Source organism: Notechis scutatus, chromosome 1 (genome assembly GCF_049901735.1).
Source record: "Notechis scutatus isolate UNSWTSFEM ecotype Mainland chromosome 1, rNotScu1.2, whole genome shotgun sequence".
NCBI classification, from domain to species: domain Eukaryota; kingdom Metazoa; phylum Chordata; class Lepidosauria; order Squamata; family Elapidae; genus Notechis; species Notechis scutatus.
The window spans coordinates 316918999-316931971 of NC_142009.1; the positions used below are offsets into that span (position 1 = coordinate 316918999).

The 12973-nt window shown below is 39.3% G+C and overlaps 1 protein-coding gene across 3 annotated transcripts in view; it reads right to left on the reverse strand.

The window, feature by feature from the left end:
- Nucleotides 1-12030, reverse strand: part of ARMH4 (armadillo like helical domain containing 4) — a 75239-nt gene extending 63209 nt beyond the window's left edge. For 2 of the 3 annotated variants that reach the window (XM_087952418.1, XM_087952416.1), the window contains exons 1-2: nucleotides 11906-12030; nucleotides 4955-5072 (exon numbers count right to left, since the gene is read on the reverse strand). The gene's annotated coding sequence lies outside the window, so the exon portion shown is untranslated. Of the gene's footprint in view, nucleotides 1-4954; nucleotides 5073-11893 lie in introns of all 3 variants that reach the window. The other variant, XM_087952417.1, reaches the window with a different exon arrangement.
- Nucleotides 12031-12973: the final 943 nt, after the last annotated feature.

The following is a 12973-nucleotide window of genomic DNA, read 5'->3' on the forward strand; positions in this document are numbered from 1 at the left end:
CACTTGGCACTCTGATCCCAATGCCTCAAGGGCGTTCCAAAAACTAAAAGAGTTGGGCCAATCTAATCTCAGAGTGAACTGTATTCCATAAGGCAGTGGTAGCAACCCAAAAAAAACCTGCTTCTTGATGACATTCTTTGACTGATGGGACACACAGAATGCCTCTTCTTCTGAATCTGATAGGATGGGTAGAAATAAATTGGAACAAGAGCCGCCCCCCCCCAAATAGCCTGGCCCTATGCCATGAACAGGTTTCTAGTTGGCAATCAACATCTTGAATTGCATCTGGAAGCACATCTCCAACCAAGGCAGCTCATTGACAGAAGAGTAGCATGTGCACATTAAAATACATTCACAACTGTCTGCATCACTGCATTCTGCAGCCGCTATAGCTTCCAGATGCTTTTCAAATGAAGTCCCATGTACAGTGCATTGCAGTAATCCACCCAGCAGGTGACTAAGGCATGAGTCACTATAAGCAGAGCCTCCTGATCCAGAAAAGGGAATAGCTGATATATATATAAGATGAAGTTTGTACAAAAATGCACCTGGCCTTGTCTGACACCTGATCACTGAACAGGAGCTGCAAGTCCAGAAGGGTCCTCACATTTCACATCAGTTCTGCTTAGGGCAGTGCAGCCATTTAGTCTTGCTAGGGTTGAGCTGAAGCCTGTCCCACCCACCCCTCCCCTTCCAAACCCCTACAACCTCTAGATACTGAGATAAAACCACAGACAGCAGCTTCTTGTAGATGTTAAATGGGAGTGGGGAAAGCACGAAGTTCTGAGGGACCCTGCAAAGCCCCATCCCATCAACACTGACTAGAACGGACTCTGGGTGAAGGAGGAGACCCAGCCCAAAGCTGTTCACTCCCAACCCACAAAGTCGATAAAGAAGGTCACCATGGTTGATGGTATCAAAGGCTGCTGAGTGTCAAGAAGACCAAGGATGGACATGCTACACCCACCCATTTGGTCCTCTACTCAGGTATGAAACAGTATTGAAAGGAGACTTTCTCCGGAGTTCTCTGAATTTGCAGAAGGTAATTGGTTTACAAGTGTATGAAATCAATAAAATAAACAACTTCAAGAAGGCGGGTTGCAGCATTTCAGAAATGCTTCTTTGAGCAATGTATCTTGCCTAGTCAGAAATCTTTCTCTGTTGTGACAGTAGTTCCTATCTTCTATACACTTCTGATTCCCATAAATTTTACATTCCTATACAATAGAGTAAACAATTGAAATGGACCCCTGAAATATGTATATAGCCAAAAATTTAAAACATCTCTATTCAGATATTTTGCCTGCCACAATATTCCATTTCCGAAGCAGCTGCCTGGAATTTCCTGTACAAGCGGGAATATGCTGAACTTTCACTGATGCTTAATACCCAAGAATGGATAATGAATAATCCAAGATATTGCTAGACATGGAACTTCTTTAAACTACCATGATAGAAACTTTAATCCTTCTCCTCCATACATCAAAGAAAAATCAAATGTAACAAGCCCACCCTTAAAGGACAGAGATCTTCTCCTAGAAATCCCAAATATCAAGGAATTATTGAGCTACGGACACTGTCATCTTAAGGGAGAGAGAAAGAAAGAAGCTGGCTTTTCAACATCATGAAAGATCCCAGAATGGCAGGACCAGGAACAAATGGAGCTAAATGCAGGCCAATGATGAAACTGAAGGTAAAAGTTTGGATAAGGCTCTGATTGTTTACAAAGGACAACTGTGAGTGGCACCCAAATTGTTCCAAAGCAACAAAGGCATTAGATACAATCAGTGCAGACAACTCCATCCTAACAGCTTGAGAGAGATGACATCCTGTTGGCTTCATCTAATACAGAAAAGTGCTTGAGGCTGCCAGCTGCCGTTTTTCAATATGCTACTGCTTGCAGCTAGGTTTAGTCAGAAAGTCCCAATCAATGCAGGTAATTAAATATATTCAGAGCAGTGTTTTGAGAGGGAACGCTCAACTGTTAATGGAGGAGGAGTTAACCTACGGAAAGTAGATAACGGGGAAAATGAATTTTGAATGAGCTTAGAGGAGACATCTCTTTTAAAAGGATATAGAGCAAGCAAGGGCATTTGAAAGAGAAGACTGCACCAAGAAATAGGTAGCCAACATCATCATTTTTTTTTCTTTCTAGTAGAAGCTTTCAATCTCTTGCATTAGCAGAGAATGAAAAGAGCTGCTCTACATTATTCTAATCAGAGAAAATAAATTGCCAAAAGTCAAGCCTTTGAGTTGAGTTCAGTTCCTGGGATCTTTATATGGATGTATCTATGGCAACAATATAAAACTGCTTTGTAATATACTCTTTTGTACGTATATGTGCGTGTTTATTTCCCAGTATACAATAACGTCTGGCCGTTGGTGGCAGTTTGCTTTCCAAGCACCAACCACTAGATTCAACTCTGGCTAGTTTCTGCAATAAACCAAGGCCAAGTATGTGTCTCCTAAGACACTGGCTACATTGTTGCACAGAGGAATACTCCTATCAATTTTAACTGCTCAGGTGATGGATCAGGACTGAAACATTGTCTGTTAGTTCAGAAGATCTGAAGGGAGTGAAAAGTAAATTTGATTAACAAAAAGAAGATGCAGACTTGAAATGAAGCTCCAGGGAAGATGGTATGTTGCGAAGATTGTAGTGAAGACCATGTACATGAGAAATGAGAGAGGACACTGAATAATATGACCATCCTTAACCAAGGACTATATAAACAGGGCCAACTTTCTCTGTTTGGGCAAAATGTAGAAAAATTAAAAGAGTGTTGGATTCCCCACATGAATTTGTTAAAAATACAGGTCAGCAAGGCTTTTCAGAAGTGATTTGTAACTGTCTCCTTAGAGCTGGGAGAAAGTGATTGGCCAAGGTCACTGAGCTGGATTTGTGTTGAAGGTGATACCAGAATTTATGGTCTCCTGGTTTCTAGCCTGGTACCTCAACCACTATACCAAATTGGTTCTCAGTTTTTTCCTCAGCTGTTTCTAATTTGACAAAGATAAACATGTATCTGCAACTATTATACGAATTAGATATTCAATGTTGCATATCCATCATTCCTCACAGAAAACAGATTATTTTCATACTTACTTGCTCCATTTAATGTTTTAATAATGTTTAGAGCAAAACTGCAATGAGATGGTAGAGAAAGCAATCCCTATTAATTAATAAGTGAATCACTAGACTCAGGTCAGCTCCAGACACAGTGTTTATTTTACAATGCCAGATTCTAGATAAGTACATTATATATCTGTTAAATTCTTCTGAACAGTTGAATGAAAGAATCAGTGACAGAATATTGAATGAAAGATTCCACCAGTGAATAAGCCATCAGCTCTGGGCTAGAATGGAGATGAGGAGAATCATACTAAATTGTTTTATGTTACCTTTTCTTAATTAAAAAATACCCAAATAATAAGCTGCTTTAATGGATCACTAGTCCAAACAGTATTGGCTATTGTGCCTTCTCCAACTTTATGTTTTCCACGTGTGCTGCATTAAACTCCCATCACCCTCGGACATCATTAATTGTAGAGAGCTTTATGTGGAGACAGCTTCAGCTAGGAGATTTATCCTAAAGCCACATTCAGTCCTACCTGAAGATGCCAGAAGGAATTAGCATGAAGAATCTTACATGAATTTAAGGTCTGCCCTTCAAGGAGCAATTTTTCTTTCAAAAGAGAAAGAGAGTTTCTCATTTTAACTCATGATTTGCTTAATCATGGTTTACTGAAAAAGGTGGGATCCCAATGAGATCAATAAATACATAGATATGAATTATAGCACATGGTTTGGAGAAGAGGGTAGGAAGAGGGGGAAAAAAACTATACAGCAGTTTTGCATAACTTTGGCTCCAACAAACTAAATGCAGCCTGTGAGAAAGGCAATGTGGTTGATGGTTATGTTTTCCCATTCTCTTTTCTAAAATCTGGCAACACATTTTCTTAGGTAAATGGTAGTCAAATGCCTATTCAATATCTAATATACAGATTACCGCAAAATGAATAGTAACTTTTTGTTCCAAAGCATCACATCTCCAGAGAGTCCCAGTTGTGTCTCCCAGCACAAATCACTGTGCAGAGTGCCAACTTATGTTGCGTTTCATTGGGAGGAGGGGGGAGAAGCAACCCAAGCAAGCACTGCACAACAAATGACACAAAGTTGGCTCCCTCCCCTGCCTCCTCCAGATCTCTGATTCAATCAATCCCATGAGACATTGATAAACAAGAAAAAGAATGGATCCTTTCATTCCCCTACCCCTCCCATCCCAGCAAAAGAGAATGATGCATACCTAATAGCAAAGAAAGAGCAGCAAATCTATTTAACTTTTGCATCATACAAAAAGTTGTGTTTTTTTGTTTTTTGTTTAAAAAGATTCAACCATCAGTTTTTATGCTGGTGTTACAAAGCCATGCGGCCCTGTTTAGCCTCTAAATTCCACAAGTCTGTTGACCCAGAGCCAAAAGGAGAGAGAAATGAATGAAATCAGCCATGAACTGAGGGAAATTTGATCTTTGCAAAGGCAGGGAGGGTGTTGCTGTGGAGGGAGAAGAGAGACACAAATCCTCAAACAAAAGGCAGACCAAAGCAGTAGCAGCTAGCTAGCAGCAACATCCATTTCCTCCAGTAATACAAAGGACGAGGCTGGGCTATAGCTGCCCCTTTTTTCAACCCCATTCTTGAGGAATCCAGGTGGGATGGGATGGCATGTGGAAAGGTAGAGAGAAAATAATTCCTGCATCCCTCAGCAAGGCCCATTTGCTTCACTAATCCTGCATCCTCCAGATAAGCGAAGCATAGCATACATCCATTGTCTAGAAATCCTAACTGAGCCTGGGGCAAAGCAATCTCTGACCAGTCCCTCCAAAGGCAGGTTCTCCCAGGTTCCTCTTCCATGTGAGCCACGAATACCCAAGGTTATCTCAAATTCTGCCTTACCTGAATGCCCGCTATCTCTTTAGCTGGGTAGCATCTTTAGGGTCCCTGGGAAGAGCTTCCTGTGGGCTTTCAGCATCCTGTGTTCAGCTGCTCTGCTGCTGCCTTCATGGCCAGGAGACTAGGAGGAGGAGAGAAGAAAGGGAGGAGGGAAAGAGGGAGCGAGAGCACGGAGATGCTTTTCATATTCATGAGACCCTCCTTCCCCGGCTCAGGGATTGGGCAAAGGCCATAGTAAGATACACCCTTCCTCCTTCAAGCACTCTTTAAAGCCACCCAACCCTTGCTCTGCTTAGTGTCTACTGGAGCTGGTAGAAAGAAAACAACAGGAGATAATACTAGGAGTAATAAGTGGTACATATAGCATTTCAAAGATAGAAAGACCTTGACTTGCAATAATGTAGAGCCCACATCTCTGAGTAGAGCATGTGCTTGCCAGGCAAGTTGGACAGGGCCTGAGCACAGATGGTACAGCTATTTTGCAGGCCGTCAACAACTGGACTAGAAGACCCTGGAGATTCCAGATATACTGTCTGGTTTCCATTGGGGTGGAGAATGGGGAAACAAAATCTAAATAAAGTAATGTAGTAAATAAAACAGGTCCAGGTTTCATTCCCAGCTTCTCTGGGGGAAACAATCTTTGCTACATCCTGTGAATTGCTGCTGAAACAATCTTTGCTACAGACTGTGAATTGCTGCTGGTGATATATACTTTCTGGGCTAGATAACAAATTATTTGGTTTTGGTAGGGCATTTCTAAACTAACAGCCTTTGAGAAGGGCAAGGCCAAATCAGAACTGTGGTTCCATAACCCATATTAGGAATTACTGAGTTAGCAAAGTTTAGAAGACAGTATCAACGTAAATTGCTAGTAGTAATATGGATATAAATTGAGCAGCTTTTCAGATCAGATTTTAGCCATGATTTCATAGCCCTATTTTTTGCAGTGTTCTGTCTTTTATTACAGTACCAGAATTTGCAGATCATTTGCCCTTTCAGCTACCAGAGTAATGTTATCAGCACAGGGCACGTAATTGATGTTTCACCTTCCATTTTTTAAAACACACTCATCTTCCTTCCACAGTGTTTCCCTCATTATGTATTCCACATATTTCTATAGGTTCCATCAATCAGAAATCCCATCAATTTCTGTAGTCTTTTTAACTTGGTAATGATCAGAGTGATGATCTCACTTCGTTTTCTGGTAAAAGGTTTTTTATAAACAAAGGAATCTTGGAAGACTTTTCTTGTTTTCTATGTCTGTTTCTCCTTCTATGTCTTTACAAATGTTATTATACTGCTTCTTGTTTTTTTAACAGCTCTCTAAAATCCTTTCTTAGGTTCTTTCCTGAGATCTTTGTCTTTCTTGCTTCTCTCAGCAATCAGCATACAACATGCCCCCAGACAACAAGGACAGCCATCAACTTCTAGTATTTTTCTATATTGCTGCAATTCAATATAAATGCCTGCTTGCGTTAGCTGGGCAGCTGGACTGACCCTGAAGGCTGGCATAACAAGCATACATTCTTGAATACACTCCTGGCATTCTTCATTCATCTCTCCCAGAAACACACAGATAGCAGGCCTTGAGGAGCATTCAGAGAGACTATATATAACAACAATATCCATATTTTAACAGTTAGACAAATCATTTTCTATATCATAGAATAGAATTCTTTATTGGCCAAGTGTGATTGGACACACAAGAAATTTGTCTGGGTGCATATGTTCTCAGTGTACATCAAAGAAAAGATACATTCATCAAGAGTCAAGAATCATAAGGTACAACACTTAATAATAATTATAAGGTACAATAAGCAATCAAATCATACTAGGAAACAGTCAGTATAAATCGTAAGGATACAAGTGACAAAGTTACAGTCATACAGTCACAAGTGGGAGGGGATGGGTGATAAGGAGTGATGAGAAGATTGATAGTAATAGTAGTGCAGGCTTTATAAATAGTTGGACAGTGTTGAGGGAATTATTTGTTTAGCAGAGTGATGGCGTTCCAGAAAAAACTGTCCGTGTGTCTAGTTGTTCTGGTGTGCAGGGCTCTATAGCATCATTTTGAGGGAAGGAGTTGAAACAGTTTATGACCTGGATGTGAGGGGTCTGTAAATATTTTCACAGCCCTCTTTTTGGCTCGTGCAGAATACTCAATTGAAGGCGAGTTGGTAGTAATTATTTTTTCTGCAGTCCTAATTATCCTCTGAAGTCTGTGTCTGTCCTGTTGGGTTGCAGAACCAAACCAGACAGTTATAGAGGTGCAGATGACAGACTCAATAATTCCTCTATAGAACTGGATCAGCAGCTCCTTGGGAAGTTTGAGCTTTCTGAGTTGGCGCAGAAAGAACATTCTTTGTTGTGCTTTTTTGATGACATTTTTGATGTTAGATGTCCATTTTAGGTCATGTGATATGATAGAACCTAGAAATTTGAAGGTCTCTACAGTTGATACTGTGTTGTCTAGTATTGTAAGAGTGGTAGTATGGGAGGGTTTCTCCTAAAGAAATATTTCACAAGAATATTCCAAAAATATTTCACAAGAAGAGTTCTCCACTCCTCTACTCGTTGCAGAATGCCTTATGCCACCAGTCTTGAAATTCTAGACCTAGACAACCTAGAACTATGCCGCCTTTGGTCCAATCTTAAGTATAGTACATAAAATCATACATTGCAATGTCCTGCCTGTCAATGAATACTTCAGCTTCAACCATAACAATACAAGAGCAAACAATAGATACAAACTCAAGGTAAACTGCACCAAGCTTGATTGCAGGAAATACAACTTCAGCAACAGAGTGGTCAATGTCTGAAATACTCTACCTGACTCTGTGGTTTCTTCCCCAAACCCCCAAAAATTTAACTTGACTTTCTACTATTGACCTCACCCCTTTCCTAAGAGGTCTGTAGGAGGCGTGCATCAGCGCATCAACGTGCCTACCGTCCCTGTCCTATTGTTTCTTTTTATTTTTCTTATATGTATCCATTTCATGTATTCATAACTATGTTTATACTTATACCTGTTATCTTATAATCGCTTGACTAAATAGATAGATAGATAGATAGATAGATAGATAGATAGATAGATAGATAGATAGATAGATAGATAGATAAAATAAAGTCTACCATCATTTCTACGGTTTTGAGTGTGTTCAGTTCCAGATTGTTCCAGTTACACCACGAGGCAAGCTGTACAACCTCCCAAATCTGTATGCAGATTTGTCGTTGTCTCGAATGAGACCAATCACTGTTGTATCATCTGCAAACGTCGGCATTTTAACATGGATCATTTGAGATGCAGTCATTGGTACATAGGTAGGAGAAAGCACACAGCCTTGCGGGGGGGGGGGTTGTGCTAATTATACAGGTATCAGATTGTGATTCTGCGTAGCTTCACCTGCTACTTCCTATCTGTTAGGAAGCTTATGATCCACTTACAAGTGTGTTCAGGTACCACTAGCTGGTTTAATTTACTTAGAAGAGTATCTGGAATGATGGTATTGAATGCTGAACTGAAGTCTACAAAGAGGACCCTTGCGTAGGTATTTGGAGATTCAAGGTGTTGTAGGATGTAGCGGAGTTTATTTTTTAAAAAAATCCTTCTTCCTGATTCTCAAATCTGAGTTTCTCAAGAATGTACCAAAAGAAAAATGGGTCAATTTACTGTATTGACAGGAGAGTTTATTATGAGCATTAGGCCAGCCTAGTATAAATTTATTAACTTGAATTAACAAGTTATAAATTCAGGAATGTTCAAGGTTTTCGTTTTGTTCTGTTCTTTTGTCCAGGACTACTAAAATCAATCGATCAGAATATTGCTGAAAGGGGACCTTGTTGGAGGTCCACTAGTCCAACCTCCTGCTCAAGCAGGAGACCCTATACCATTTCAGACAAGACTGGGAATCGTACTTGAGATGCTCCAACCTACACCAAAGCCACCTTCAGATAAAACTGTCACCGTTTGTATTTTCCAAGGGAAAGCAGGCATCGCTTCTTTCTCCCAGCAGGCCTTCCGTACAGCCTCAGATCTTGTGCTGTAGGCTCAATTAGACTTAATTAGCGTAACTAGAAAAGCAGGAGGTCTGCAGGCTGAGTCAGTGTTCTGCCACTAATTCTTCATTTGCCCCAGCTTTTATTCATAAAGATCTGCAGATTTTTAAGAGTGCAGTGGGCATTAAATATGATGCTGAAAAAGTATTTACAAGTTCCCTGTACTGATATAACATAATCCACAAGTGTTGTATCAAGTGTAGTTTTCAAAGAATTGTGATTTAAGCAAATCAAAAAGTCAGTTAAAGAGCTCTGCATGGCAGAGAGAGTAGAATATGATGCTTGTAAAGCTAATATTACAATTAGCATGTTGTATAAAAAAATCAAATATTGGTTGGTTCATACATTGTTGTAAATGATAAAGCAGGAATGGTTTGTTGTGGCATAACACAGATTTTAAAGCTAATTTTAAATCACTGATTGGCCCACATCTTAAATGCCACAATTATTGCTGATTTGTTATAGTTATATTCCACTGTTGTTCATATGGAATGCTTTGTTGCCTACCTTCTATGTTGCTATTTGTGAAGTAGATTAGGCTTAGAGATATTGACAAATTCACTCCGAGTTTTATGAATAAAACATCTCAGTTTTATTTCAGCACTAACTACAACTATATGGTGGAATTATTTCCACAGAGTCATCCTGATAGGCAAGACATAACCTGCACAACACAATCATTTTTATTTTATTCATTCTTTAATTTAATTTGATTTATTTAATTTATATGCCACCTATCTCATTCTGAAAAACAACTCTAGGCAGCATATATTTTAGTTCTATCTCTGTTAACTAACTGTGACACAACGGATGTTAACATTTCCTTTTTTGTTGTTTGTGATTGCACACTAGACAACAAACTCCTCAGTTTGATCCTTTGCTTACAATGGACCCTCAACTGCTGACAATGGGAGAAGAAAATATTTACTAGAACAGGTCAGCAGTTATAATTTAGGAAGCAGACTTGCTGAATAGAAATACGTAGACATTTCTCTTCACTGTCCAAGGTCACCCAAATAAGCTGCAATTCTAGGAGGAGAGCCTAAAGTAGAGATCTGATTTCCAGGACTTAATGCTGCTATGTAGCATTTCTTTTAAATGGTGTATATGTCAATGGAATACATAAGTGACTTGAGAAAAAGAACAGTCCCAGAAATAAAGTTCTAAGGAAATTAGAGATAGAATGAATATCTTTTTTTTAAAGAACAGAAGAGAATAACAGAGTTGAAAGGAACCTTGGAGGTATTCTAGTAGTCTAACACCCCCCCACCCCGCTCAAGCAGGAACCCTATACCATTTCAGACAAATGGCTGTCCAGTCTCTTCTTGGATTAAGATTGTCTGTTCCAGTCATATTTAGTTTTTTCCTCCATCTTAAATATTGGACTGCAGAATTAGATTAACACAATATTTGCATATTAATGTTAGCATTTATATTCTTCTTGATCTAAAAGGCAAGACTTCACCAATGCATCCTTCCTTACCCTTTCTATCAAATTTGTATCCAGCACTGACAGCATTCCATTGATTCTCTCCAGTCTACCAGATTTCTATTATATCATTTATTCCATTTATTCATCAATTCCATTTATTAATTGTATTTCTAAGTCTACCCACTTGACAAGTGACTCTGGACAACTTAAACATTAACACACACACACACACACACACACACATGTTCAGCAGGTTCATGTATCTTCCTTACTCAGTACCTGCACAAAGAGTCAAGTTTTTAAGTTGCCTAAAAAACAATAGTGCTGGGGCTATATGTATTAACACATAAGTACACCAGTTCTTCCAATTGCTAGTATTGTTTGAGAAACTACTATACTCCACATTATTCTCCAAATGTTGCTGGCATGATTTTTTTAAATTTTTTTTTGCTTCCTGACTATCTTGTCCAGTAAGTGATCCACTTCAAAAAATACAGTAAAGCATTCAAAAATACAGAACATAACACCAAAGGAACTATGTTTATTGCAATGGTCATTGAGTGTCTGGTTTACAAGAAACAATGAACAAGGAAAGCAAAGACTTTTTATAGAAATTGGGGATTGCAAGATAAGAAATCCTAGGCATTTTTGGGAAAAGCTAGGCAGGTCCTTGTTAGCGTACCTTGAGTTTTCTATTGTTTGAAAAGCAGCCCTTTTTCAAGAGGAGTGCTGGGGAATTCCCTTGTTAAAGCAGATGGAACGTTGAGGTCCTCAACTGATGGAAGACAGTATATTGGGGCTTTTCTAGATTGCAATTCCTTTGTAAGAGCTGCCCTTGGGCTGTACTCTAATAAACTGCTTTTAAATTATCTTCCAACTTGGTTGCTTATTGGAAAGGTAAACCGAGGGCCAGATTTGGCTATCAGATGGCAAGGGGACTTTGGGGCAGGTCGTGTCAGTTTAGGATGGGATTAGGTGAAGAGAAGAACTAAAATTAACTCTACATCTAAAAGATAGGCAGGAAAACGGTATGCAGTCTCTATTTTATTTGCTACATGTATTTTCTCCACCATGTGTCTTATACTATTCTCTTAAATATTTGCATCCTTTGATTTGCACATGGTCCAGCAAAGGCACTTTGCCATTTATAAAGCCTAATTCAATTTCAGTCAAAATGAAAACCCTTTTTCACACAGATTCAGATTGCTGCAAAACATTTTCCAAAGTTTAATAAATCTAAATTCTTCCACCAATTCCCTCTCTGACCCAGATTTGGAACAGGAATATAATAGCCAATTCTATATTGGCACTCTGTGCAATAAACAGGAAAACACCATCTTCTTTGTTGGCTTTTGTAATTAGTTTTTTTTTTCCTTTTGGAACTATTTGACCGATGGTTTGTATGTAATGTTTCTATAGAGTTTGGTGTCCTAACTCCCTCACAGTTGCTAAACATACCTTAACACATCTTTTCTGGGTAGGACATCAGTAGTAGTCAGAAGTCTCTCCTGATCCTCACTGTAGCCAGAGGTTCCAGATTACTTCTCTTTTCAAAGAATGTTGGCTGGGATCAAATTATTGACTAAGAAATGCCACGCTGTCCATAGTTAATCACCTGATCAGCTGCTGCCATAAGCCTCTCCCTCTCAGCCCATGAGCTCACAAAGTAAGCAAAGACATCCTTCATTCAGCCACATGAAAACCACATAGCCTCACCCAGTTAGCCAACAAGATTTCTTAAATGCAGTGTATCAGTCCTACAAACATTCCGTCTCCCTCTCAAAACTTTTCCAATTTGCTCACTCTTAAACGTTTAAGGCAATTGTGACTTTGAAGTTTGGACTGGTCTGAGGCTGAAGGGGCTTGTGTTCTGAATTTTATCCATATCTATGATGTGCCTCGTTTTCCGCCTCCATAAGCTAAAACAATAGACTTCTGAAGAATTCCTGTTGTTGCTGATTTGATAAGCCATAATTCCCCACCTTTATTTTCTTTCTCCCTTTCTGTCACCCACTGGAAAGGCAATAATATTTTATGTACTAATCACTTATTTGTTCTCTATAAACAAATCTGTCTAAATACAGCTTCTGTCTTTCAAATTAACTTATTCATGGCCTTGCTCATAAGCTCATATATAGGAAAAGCATTTTGTTTGTGAAGCCCACGTCTTTTATTTTCAGCAAAGCTGTTACATCATGTCCCATTCCTATCTCTTCTCAGACCGGTCTCACAATGCACTTGGCATTCCCTTTCTCTCTCCAAAAAAGAGTGTCAGCGCGAGCTACAGAATAATTTAAATAATGGGGAAAAATACGATTTTATAATGTCAATAGAATCCTAAGGTTTCAGAAGGAATCACCAAGTGTAAGCAGAAAGGAGATACCCCTGGGGTATCAATTGCTTGTCCCACCATCTCTAACCATTTTATGCCTTAGGAAAGGGGGGGCAGGAAAGAATCTGGGATCGGGAGAGAGCCGAGAGCCCGGAGGGGGACAGCCGTACACAATCCACACAATCCACAAATAATTTTATCT